Here is a 12831-nt window from a genome sequence, read left to right on the forward strand (position 1 = left end):
TACTGGGTGCCAACTCGGTGTAGGTGCTCTCCTATATACCATTTTCATATTTTTAGACAATTTAATTTTTCAATACTGATCTTTAAGCAGAATCGGCCAAAAATTTGAATAGGGTCCAGATACTACAAGTCAAGGACATTGGGGATGATTCACAGATAAATACTAGTGTTACATCAACCCCAGTATTCATTACACAATTCAATTCCTAAATATCAGAAGAGAGGCACTCCTGAGATAGAACAATAACTAGAATTACTTCCATGCCTGTTCATTTCTATTGCAACTCAGGGTGCAGTCTCTTTTAGCACATTATCGGCCAGATTACGAGTTTTGCATTAGAGGCTGTGCGGTGCTAACAAGCAGTTTTTCTCACCGCTCACTTACCTGCAGCGCTGGTATTACGGGTTTTTACAAACCCGGCGTTAAAAGACAAGAAGTGAGCGTTGAGCAACACTGCACTCCAATACCAGCGCTGCTGCACGATTTCCCCATAGACATCAATGGGGAGAGCCGGCTGAGAAAAAGTCTAACACCTGCAAAAAGCAGCATAAATCTCAGTAACTCAGCCCCATTGATTCCTATGGGGAAACTAAAGTTATGGTTAAACCTAACACCCTAACATGAACCCCGAGTCTAAACACCCCTAATCTTACACTTATTAACCCCTAATCTGCCGCCCCCAACATCGCCGATTCCTACATTATATTTATTAACTACTAATCTGCCGCTCCGGACATCGCCGCCACCTCCACTATATTTATTAATCCCTAATCTCCCTCCCCCAATGTCGCTGCAACCTACCTACATTTATTAACCCCTAATCTGCCGCCCCCAACATCGCCGCCACTATTCTATATATATTAACCCCTAAACCTAAGTCTAACCATAACACCCCCTAACTTAAATATAATTTAAATAAATCTAAATAAAATTCCTATCATTAACTAAATTATTATTATTATTAAAACGAAATACTTACCTATAAAATAAACCCTAAGCTAGCTACAATATAACTAATAGTTACATTGTATCTAGCTTAGGGTTTATCTTTATTTCACAGGCAAGTTTGTATTTATTTTAACTAGGTAGAATAGTTACTAAATAGTTATTAACTATTTAACTACCTAGCTAAAATAAATACTAAAGTACCTGTAAAATAAAACCTTACCTAAGTTACACTAACACTACATTGCAATTAAATCAATTCCCTACATTAAATACAATTAAATAAATTAAATTAGCTAAATCACAAAAAAACCCGCTAAATTACACAAAATAAAAAACAAATTATTAAAGATATTTAAACTAATTACACCTAATCTAATAGCCCTATCAAAATAAGAAAAGCCCTCCCAAAATAAAAAAAAAACCCTAGCCTACAATAAACTACCAATAGCCCTTAAAAGGGCCTTTTGCAGGGCATTGCCCCAAAGAAATCAGCTGTTTTACCTGAAAAAAAAAAATACAAACAACCCCCCAACAGTAAAACCCACCACCCACACAACCAACCCCCCAAATAAAAGCCTAACTAAAAAAACCTAAGCTCCCCATTGCCATGAAAAGGGCATTTGGATGGGCATTGCTTTTGCAGCCCAAAGCCCTAACCTAAAAAATAAACCCACCCAATACACCCTTAAAGATTCACTTACCGGAGAAGTCTTCATCCAAGCGACAAGATGTCCTCAACGAAGCCGGCAGAAGTGGTCCTCCAGACGGGCAGAAGTCTTCATCGAGACGGCATCTTCTATCTTCATCCTTCCGACGCGGAGCGGCTCCATCTTCAAGACATCCGGCGTGGAGCATCCTCTTCAAACGACGGCTTCTTGGGAATGAATCTCTCTTTAAGTGACGTCATCCAAGATGGCGTCCCTTAGATTCCGATTGGCTGATAGTAATCTAAGGGACACCATCTTGGATGACGTCACTTAAAGAGATATTCATTCCGAAGCAGACATTGCTTGAAGAGGATGCTCCGCGCCGGATGTCTTGAAGATGGAGTCGCTCCGCGTCGGAAGGATGAAGATAGAAGATGCCGTCTCGATGAAGACTTCTGCCCGTCTGGAGGACCACTTCTGCCCGTCTGGAGGACCACTTCTGCCCGTCTGGAGGATCACTTCTGCCCCTCTGGAGGACCACGTCTGACGGCTTTGTTGAGGACATTTTGCCGCTTGGATGAAGCATTCTCCTGGTAAGTGAATCTTCAGGCGTTAGTGTTAGGATTTTTTTAAGGGTGTATTGGGTGCATTTATTTTTTAGGTTAGGGCTTTGGGCTGCAATAGAGCTAAATGCCCATCCAAATGCCCTTTTTAGGGCAATGGGGAGCTTAGGTTTTTTTAGTTAGGCTTTTATTTGGGGGGTTGGTTGTGTGGGTGGTGGGTTTTACTGTTGGGGGGGTTGGTTGTATTTTTTTTTCAGGTAAAAGTTGATTTATTTGGGGCAATGCCCCGCAAAGGCCCCTTTAAGGGCTATTGGTAGTTTATTGTAGGCTAGTTTTTTTTTTATTTTGATAGGGCTATTAGATTAGGTGTAATTAGTTTAAATATCTTGTCATTTGTTTTTTATTTTCTGTAATTTAGAGGGGGGTTTTGTGTGATTTAGCTAATTTAATTTATTTAATTGTATTTAATGTAAGGAATTGATTTAATTGTAGTGTGGTGTTAGTGTAACTTAGGTTAGGTAATAACTATTTAGTAACTAATCTACCTAGTTAAAATAAATACAAACTTGCCTGTAAAATAAAAATAAACCCTAAGCTAGCTACAATGTAACTATTAGTTATATTGTAGCTATCTTAGGGTTTATTTTATAGGTAAGTATTTAGTTTTAAATAGGAATAATTTAGTTAATGATAGTAATTTTATTTAGATTTATTTACATTATATTTAAGTTAGGGGGTGTTAGGGTTAGACTTAGGTTTAGGGATTAATAAATTTAGAATAGTGGCGGCGACGTTGAGGTGGCAGATTAGGGGTTAATAAATGTAGGTAGGTTGTGGCGACATTGGGGAGGGAGATTAGGGGGTAGGTGTCAGCGATGTTGGGGGCAGCAGATTAGGCGTTAATAAATATAATGTAGGTAGTGGCGATGTCCGAAGCAGAAGATTAGGGGTTAATAATTATAATGTTAGGGGCGGCAGATTAGGGGTTAAAAATTTTATTATAGTGTTTGCGGGAGGGCCTCGGTTTATGGGTGTTAGTGTACTTTTTAGCACTTTAATTATGAGTTGTATACTACAGGGTCGTAGTGTAAAACTCATAACTACTGACTTTAGATTGCGTTAGGAATCTTGGAGGTAGAGGGTGTACCGCTCACTTTTTGGCATCCCAGGACAAACTCGTAATACCAGCGCTATGGAAGTCCCAAAAAGTGGGCGGTGCCCCTAAACCTGCGGTGCCCCTAAACCGGTTTCGGTCTTCACTGACCTTTCTCAAGACTGAGTCTTGAGAAAGGTCAGTGAAGACCGAAACCGGTTGACTGGTAAGGAGTATTTTAATTGTGATCACATTAAGAAGCCATCTGCACTATTGTTTGAGAAAGGTCAGTGGAGACCGAAACCGGTTGACTGGTAAGGAGTATTTTAATTGTGATCACATTAAGAAGCCATCTGCACTATTGTTTGAGAAAGGTCAGTGGAGACCGAAACCGGTTGACTGGTAAGGAGTATTTTAATTGTGATCACATTAAGAAGCCATCTGCACTATTGTTTGCCTTTCCTTTTTTGGCAGGTAAGGGACAACATTGCAAGTTGGAATTATTTGTTAACTACCGCCCAAGAAGATTTCTACATAATCAGCAGTTGGGATCCATATTGAGACAGACTATAGCAAGATTCTTATTATCCAATTTGAATATTTATTTGGACTTTTAAGCATTTTATGTTATATCATCCGTTTTTTAACCCACTGTTGTTATATGGTCTCTCTTTTAATTAACATCTCGAGGCTCTTTGAGCAAGTCCCTTATATCTAGCTCAGCAACTCTGAGCCCTTTAGATTTGTATTTTAGGGCATCAATTTAGAGCCTGTGTTCAATTTTAATCCAATAACAAAGTTTTGCCACTATTCAGTGTTTATAACAGATATTTGTTCACATCACAGTTTGCAAGCAGAAACACATTTGAACACACGTTAAAGTTGTGCTGTTGTTTTTTTGGTTCTATTTATGCTTTATGTTTGCATTAGTTGATTTGTCAAAAATTCACTTGTATATCGTTTTATTTTGAATTCATTGTTTATTTTGAAAATAAGGTTCACACACCCCTGCAATATTTTTCTCACATTTTTTCACTTGTTAGGATTTACACCCTTTTTGGATAAACACATAGGCACAACCTCAGGTCTTATATTTTGAATTCAGGTTCTAGACATTCCTGTAACATTTTTTGTCTACTTGTTAGGATTTACATAATTTTGGATAAACACATAGACAAAACCCCAATTCGGAGCCACTTACATTTCACACCCATCGGTTTCAAGCAACCTGGAATCTATCCACCTGTGCATTGTAACCCATTGTTTTTATAAATAGAGTGTGCATAAGCGCTCCTAGCATTCGCATATTAGAATTTAAGTTTATGCGATAGACATTATTTGTTAGAATTTTTTATTTTTTTATTTATTGTTCTACAAGCATTTTTGAATTGTTCCTAGTGTTTCAATATATATTTTAAAGTGTAACATGGATCCATGACTAATTGTTGTATAATTTTAAATGTACCAACTTTTTTATCTTATGTATTAAATCCTATTATTTCAACCTATTGTTACCTTTGGTATTTGACTATCTGCCCATAGACCCTGCCTACGTTGTTTGGCGCTCTGATATCCAATCTTAAAATTGAATCCACCCTTGGCAACTAGGTGCCAATTTATTAGAGCTGGAGGTCTGTTGCGTTATATAGTTGGCGCTTAGTTATCACCTTTCCACTCTTTTTTCTTGTTTGTATGCAGATTACTCTTGGGTCTTCCTATGAGTAAAAAGGGGAAACCAGACATGGACTCCTTGCACATATGCCCTAGAGAGATGCAACTGCACCTCACTGACAAGGCCCAAAGGAGGCCGAAACGTACGTCTGGGGTTTGTTGTTTTCTATTGTTCAGAGAAGAATTGCCTGGTATTTCGGCGCTGGACGGTCATTGGGCAGAATCGGACTGATGCGCTACAGGATATTTTTTCTCTGTGAAAGGCACAATGTGCTAAAAGAGACTGCACACTCAGTGGCACTGGCCTTGTGGACAAGTACGTGTGAGGGCTGGACTTAAATCTGGATCACAACTGCAGACTTTTACAACCTTTTGGATATGTATCACTTAATCACAGAACTAATATAGAAGATTAGTGCTTTGTGACCTCAGTGAGAGTTGCTAGTGGAGAACAATCAAATTTGTACTGTGGAATTACTCTAATTGTTACAGAGTAATAAAAGTATAATTTGTTAATTGTAACCGTTTTCTGAAACCTTAAATCCCCTTAAGTTATCTTGTAAGATCAATTATGTGAGTTCATTTACAAGAGCACTCTGACAACGTAGGGTTTCTATTATTTGCACAGATCTTATTTAATAGCACACCCACAGATGAGAGGCATTAGTATAACTGCTCCAATGATAACAAATGGATGCTGTGTGAATGACAGATTGAAGTCTTTTGTTTTTAACAGCAGCGTTTGGAGCTGCAGGATGTCTGGGGAGAGTAAGGCAGCTGATTGAGGCTGTTTAATGCTGAGCGTTCTGCCTGTGTCAGATAGGAGCTGACTGTGGTTGCAGCTGCTACGTTCAGCCCGGAGTGAAGCGTGGGGGCGTGGTCAAGCTCTGTGACCGGAGCGGATGGCAAAGTGTTCGCTCAGTCCCAAAAGGCAGTAATTTACAGGTACCTTTAATATTCCTTTGATTTGTTGTTCAGTCAGAGGGGGAGAGCAGTCCTCAATGTGGTAGCAGCTGTGTGATATCCTCTGCTTGTAAAGCTGTAGCATAAAAACGGAGCTCTGAAGGTCGTTTAACTGCTGGAAGATAGTAGGTTCACTTTGTTGTTATCCTCAGTAGTTTTGGTTAGGCAGGATGTTTAGTAAAGCTGTAGTAGAAGTTAGAGAGTAACTGGGTCTGCTGAGAGACACAGCGTGGGCGTAGTTTCAGGTTACACACACAATAACTAAGCACCTGTTTAAGGTGCACTGAAGACTTAAATAGGGGAGTGGTGTAGCAGAGCAGGTATCCTTAGGTAAAATAGAAAACATGGTGTGGATTCCTGACAGTACAGAAGTTTTTCTAGCTATTGTTCTGTCTCAGTTGAGTGTGCCTCTCTATTTTCTTTTTTCTTGTTTGTATGTAAATTACTCTTGGGTCTTCCTATGAGTAAAAAGGGGAAACCAGACGTGGACTCCTTGCACATATGCCCTAGACTAGAGAGATGCAACTGCACCTCACTGACGAGGCCCAAAGGAGGCCGAAACGTACATCTGAGGTTTGTTGTTTTCTCTTGTTCAGAGAAGAATTGCCTGGTATTTCGGCACTGGACGGTCATTGGGCAGGATCAGACTGATGTGCTACAGGATATTTTTTCTCTCTGAAAGGTATAATGTGCTAAAAGAGACTGCACCCTGAGTGGCACGGGCCTTGTGGACAAGCACGGAAGCTTTTGTTCTGTCTCAGTTGAGTGTGTCTCTCTATTTTCTTTTTTCTTGTTTGTATACAATTCAATTCCTATGATAGGGACATAAGACAAGTCATACATAGTCATTGGCCGATTCTGTTTAAAGATCAGTATTTGAAAAATTGTCTAAAAATCTGAAAATGGTATATAAGAGAGCACCTACACTGAAACAAAAGTTGGCACCCAGTAAGGTAGTGATTTCCAAAAGACACAAGTGGTCACCTAATAGAATGTCTTCCTCAAAAAGAATTCCTAGTCACCTCAACAATAATCATCAGCCGGGTACATTCATTTAGTTTCAGAAAGGTGAGATGTCTAATGTGTACACATATTACACATAAAGATCCAAGACAGTAAATAAGCTAGTCAGAGGTTGGGAGCTTGAAGCTGATTACAGTTTATTCATCAATGCCAAATACAGATAATGAGTCATTCAAAAAGACACCTGATGCGTGATGAAGCGCATGTGACACACATGGAATTAGAATTGTGAACAGCAGTTTGTCAGGGTGCCTGGAATCAGACTGAGACGAGAAGTGCAAAAATAATCACACCTTTATTAATAGCAAAAAATAATAAAAAAAAGTCCACAAGTCAAATAAGCCAGGAGTCAAAACCAGAGCTGGTAGTCAGACGAGCCGAGTCAGGAGCCAAAGCAAATAGTCAGATGAGCCGGAATCAGCAACAAGGAAAACAGCAAAGTCAGGAACCAGGGAGGACGTCAGGCAGCCAGGTAATACACAGGAACTCTCACAAACAGGTCTGAGACAACGCAAGGGCAAAGCATACTGAACAGAGGCCATTTAAATAATAAGTGATGACATCACAATTCTGAGACTGCATCCTGTCTGGCACGGATGATGCACAGCAGTTTGGCCATAAAAGGAAGTGCAGGAATTGAGCAGCATCCCCCACAATGCACCATAGTCAGGAAGAGAGGTGAGTAAAATGGCTGCTAGCAGCACATGGTAAACAAAACATGGAAAAAACCCTGACACAGTTTGTGCACACACATTCAGCAGTTAGTGCAAACACCTATAGGCACTTACGTACATTACCATCAAGTGAGCAATAAGCTCACACACGATTAGAGATTTACCTCCCTGGAGTTCTCACCGCCAATAGATAGAACTAGAATTGTTAATTGCAGTTTGTGCACACACATACAGTAGTCTGTGCACACACTTGCAGGCACTCACGTATATAAGTATTTTTAAATAAGTTCACTCACGAGAAGAGATTTACCTCCATGGTGTTTTTCACTTCCAATAATATATAATAATATAATAATTTGCGATTTATATAGCGCTTTTCTCCCTGTGAGACTCAAAGCACTTTACAAATATACTGTATCAACATAAGACATAAAAGTTAGGAGTTTCTGAAGGTCAGATAAGCGGACTGAATGCCTGATGGAAGAGGTGGGTCTTTAGCTTTTTTTAAAAAGTCTGTAAGGACGGTGCCTCTCTGCACATGGTAAAGAGTTCCAGAAAGTAGGGGCAGCGTGGCAGAATGCTCTGGAGCCTGAGTTTGTCCTTATTCTTGGCACTGAGAGGAGGGATGTGTTGGCTGACCTAAGTGAACGGGATGGGATGAAGGGTGTCAGAAGCTCTTTCAGGTACTGTGGGCCTTGGTTGTTTAAGGCTTTGAAGGTCAGCAGGCCAATTTTAAAATATGTTCGCCATTTAATTGGAAGCCAATGCAGGGAGTGGAGAACAGGTGTTATGTGGCAGGAGCGAGTTTGATTGGTCAATAGTCTTGCTGCTGCGTTTTGTACTGTCTGAAGGCGATGGAGTTATTTTTTTGGGAGGCCCAAGTAAAGTGCATTGCAGTAATCTAACCTAGAGGATACAAATGCATGGATTAATGTTGGCATATCATCCGGTGGAATTAAGTGTTGTATCCTGGCTATGTTTTTCAGATGAAAGTAGGCAGATTTTATTACGGAGGAAATCTGCTGTTTAAAAGATAGTCCAGCGTCAATCAGCACTCCGAGGTTTCGTACCTTTGCTGAACTAACAAGTTCAGAGCCTCCAAGCTCCAGGCCAGTTGGGTGATCGTGGGATATTTTTGATGCCCGGGGTCCCCTCACCAAGAGTAACTCTGTTTTGTCCGGGTTCACTTTGAGACAGCTAGCATTCATCCATTCTGTGAGGTCTGTTAAGCAACTGTTTATGCAGCATGCTGGGTCTGTAGTATCTGGAGCAAAGGAGAAGTAGAGTTGTGTGTCATCAGCGTAACAATGATACCTTAGGCCATGTCGGGTAATGTCCCTCAGTGGTAGTAAGTAAATTGCGAATAGCATGGGAGACAGGATAGATCCTTGTGGAACTCCGCAGGCCAGTTCTGTTGGTGCTGATGAGCTTGATCCTGATATTACTCTCTGATCTACCAGCGAGGAAGGATTTAAACCAGTTAAGGACTGTGCCTCCTAGACCACAGATGTACTGCAAGCGCTCTATTAGAATCCTATGGTCAATGGTGTCAAATGCAGCTGAGAGATCCAGGAGGATTAGAATGGAGTAATCACCTTTGTCTCTTGCCATGAGGAGATCATTTAGCACTCGGACTAGCGCTGTTTCAGTGCTGTGGCGGCATCTGAAGCCTGACTGGAAAGGATCGAATATGTTTAGGCGTGATAGATGGGCTTCCAGTTGAGTTGCCACTACTTTTTCAATTATTTTCCCCAGAAATGGGAGGTTGGATACTGGTCTGTAATTAGTCATGCAGTCTGGGTCTAATAAAGGTTTCTTTAGGAGTGGTTTTACCACAGCTTCTTTTAGAGGATCTGGAAAGTCTCCTGTTTTTAGTGAACACTGCACTATTTTTGTGTGGACTGGGGCGAGTGTTTCAATGCATCCAGATATGAGCTGAGTTGGAGCAGGGTCTAAGTCACATGTAGTAGGGTGCAACTTTTGTATGGTGTTTTTAACTTGTTTTATATCCACATTTGTAAAAGTGGACCATAAACTGGGGCAGTCTGGCATTCCATTGTAGTGGTTCTGGTGTGTAACTGTTTGGCCTGCTGTGATAGCGGTTCGGATTGAGGAAATCTTGTCTTTGAAGAAGTTCGCAAATGCTTCACATTTATCCTGAGAAAAGTTGGTGGGGCTAAGCATGCATGCTGGTTTGCAGAGCCTTTCTACTGTGCGAAACAGTTGCCTGGGTCTATTGTGGGAGAGTGCAATTTCGCGTGATAAAAATGAAGATTTTTTCTGAGTCATCTTGGATTGATATTTATTTAGATGTTTGGTAAGAGCGGCTTTATCCTCTGGATCATGTGTTCTGCGCCACTTTCTCTCGAGCTTACGTCCTGTTCTTTTCATTTCTCTGATGGAGCTATCAAACCACGGTGCATTGTTGTGGGTTTGGACAGTGCGTATGCGAGATGGTGCAATGCTTTCTAGGGTGTCTCATGGTTTTGTTGTAGAGTCGGACTAAGGAGCTGGGGTCCAATAGATAATTTATGTTTAGATACATATGGAATTAGTATTAGAATAGCAGTTTGTGCACACACATTCAGCAGTTTGTGCACATACTTATAGGCACTTACGTACATAATCCCCTCGAAGTGAGCAATAAGCTCACACAGGATTAGAGATTCACCCTCTTGGAGTTCTCACCTTCAATAGATAATTTAGGTATAGACACATAAGGAATTAAAATTAGAATTTTTAATAGCATTTTGTGCACACACATAAAGTAGTTTGTGCACACACTTATAGGCACTTACGCATGCAATTCATTTAAAGTGAGCAATAAGCTCACATACGATTTAAAGATCCACCTTCATGGAGTTTCTAATAGAGAATTTTGGTAAAGACACTTATGGAATTAGAATTGTGAACAGCAGTTTGTGCACACACATTTAGCAGTTTGTGCACACACTTATAGGCACTTACTCATATCAAGTGAGGAATAAGCTCACACACATTAAGAGATCCACCTCCATAGAGTTTTCAGTGTCAATAGATAATTTAGGTAAGACACATATGGTATTAGAATTGTGAATAGCAGTTTGTGCACACACTTATAGGCATTTTCGTACATCATTCATTTGAAGTCCACACATTATTCATTTTTATTATTAGTTATTTTTTAGGTTGTGGGTTATTTCTGGCAGCTTCTGACAGCTTCAACTGAATTTTTACATTGCATTATTCAACAAAGCCGTTACATTGTATTATTTTGTCTATAAACTGTATAAATTAACTTTCCTAATGTCAGCATTAATGGGTCATCTACGTTTGATCTATCATATGTGATGTGTCATTTATTTTATTCTGTTTCATCATAAGCGGTTTTCTTCGCTATTCCAATAGGATATATGTACATATGATTTTATCTGTGAAATATCTTTGTATACAAGGATTAATCCGTTGGGATTGATTGTATTATATTATGTAGACATATTTTAGATCTAACACTGTTTTGAAACTGACTGTTTGACACAACAGCTAAAGACGGTTAGTGATTAGATGACATGTTCATTACACCTGTGCTCTCAGAATCTGATTGGATTGGATAGGATAGCATTTAAATAGGTGCATCAGTATAGGGTTTGTTATGCCCGAGGAAATGGCGTAAATGCTGAGAAACGCGTTGCATATCTGGGGGTACAGATTGTGCATACCCACCAGTTTTTAACACTCTATTGTTTGAATTTTATATGGTTTTAATAAATCAGTTTTTAACTACAAACAGTGTTTACAAGCCCTAATTGCCAGGTGCACATATGTGTTGAGCCTACTGTTTGGTTCATCACTGTGAGTGTGTTTGAGCTGTCCCTGGACTACGTGCAGCTGTCGGGAGGAGGTGGGCTGACACCTTTATACTGCCAGCCTGCGTCTACAAGCACATAAGGGTGCTCTATGGAAATGTGAGTACCCTGTGGTTGACATTTTCTATCTGATTTCTCTATTTGGTGACTGATACACACGAGGCGCCTCTCTTATATTTGCTAGATGCTGTTGTTTTATTCCACTACATTCATATGAAGAGGAGTACAGCCACTGTGATCCTGAAATTACTACAGGAAATTTAACCCCCGATGAACTGACAATATATGGGAGTTCAGGAGCTTTAACCCCTGATGAACTGACAATATATGGGAGGTTAGTATATCCTGTGATAGGGTTATTGTTGTGTATTATTATCTGTATGTACTTTGTTTCACCTTGTATGTTTTATGTATTCTATCGTTAAGCGCTCCCTATAGAGCCATTTTTATAGTTCTTGTTGAATTATATGAATAGAAGACTGGTGTTGGCACTGGGCAGAAGATAATTCTGTAGGATATACATTTTTCATATGTTTCAAAAGTGACCTATTCCCCTCCCTGCAGGAGTACACCGTTGTGAGGAAGACTTCCCCCCACAGCAGAGTTCATCCACTGATGGGACAGGTGAGCACTACTGGGGCTCTTATGTTAGCTTGAAGATATGGTCGAGTAGGTTCCATAACAATTTACACAACTCTTCACATAGTGCCCAGTTCCTATGCTCAGGATCTCACACATTTACATCCAGTATACTGAGGAGCCAGGTACTTGTATGCTGGAGAATGATTTTATATAAGGGAGTGTATAGAAGAATAAAAAAAGTAAAATATTAGAAGTCGCTATCCCCTTTCCCCTGGCTCTATAAGTAAGTAATATAGTTTACTATAAACAGCCAACTGAATGGTTTGTGTGTTTCAGGTGCCTATAAAGTGCGATGACGTTACTGTATATTTCTCTATGGAGGAGTGGGAGTATAAAGAGGGCCAAAGAGAGCTGTACAAGGACTCTGTGTCAGAGGGTCAACAGACTAGCAGGATCTCAGGTAATACTGCATTTTAAATATATATATCCATTCCAAAACCATGTGCGGTAATATGGAGTTGGTTTGCCTTTTGCAGCTGTAATAGCTGATGCTCTTCTGGGAAGTCTTTCTGTGGGAATTTGTTCCCTTTTAGCCATAGATCATTGGTGAGGTCAGGCACTAATGTTTGGTGAGGAGATCTGACTCACAATCAACGTTCCAATTTATCCCAAAGGTGTCAATGTGGTTGAGGTCAGGGCTGTGTGCAGGCAATGTTTTCATTGGCCTTGCTTTGTGCACAGGGTCACAGTCATGATGGAACAAGAAAGGGCCTTCCCCAAGCTATCCATTGGAACTAAGGGGCCTAGCCCAACCCCTATAAA

This window comes from Bombina bombina, unplaced genomic scaffold (genome assembly GCF_027579735.1).
Source record: "Bombina bombina isolate aBomBom1 unplaced genomic scaffold, aBomBom1.pri scaffold_78_1, whole genome shotgun sequence".
Classification (NCBI taxonomy): domain Eukaryota; kingdom Metazoa; phylum Chordata; class Amphibia; order Anura; family Bombinatoridae; genus Bombina; species Bombina bombina.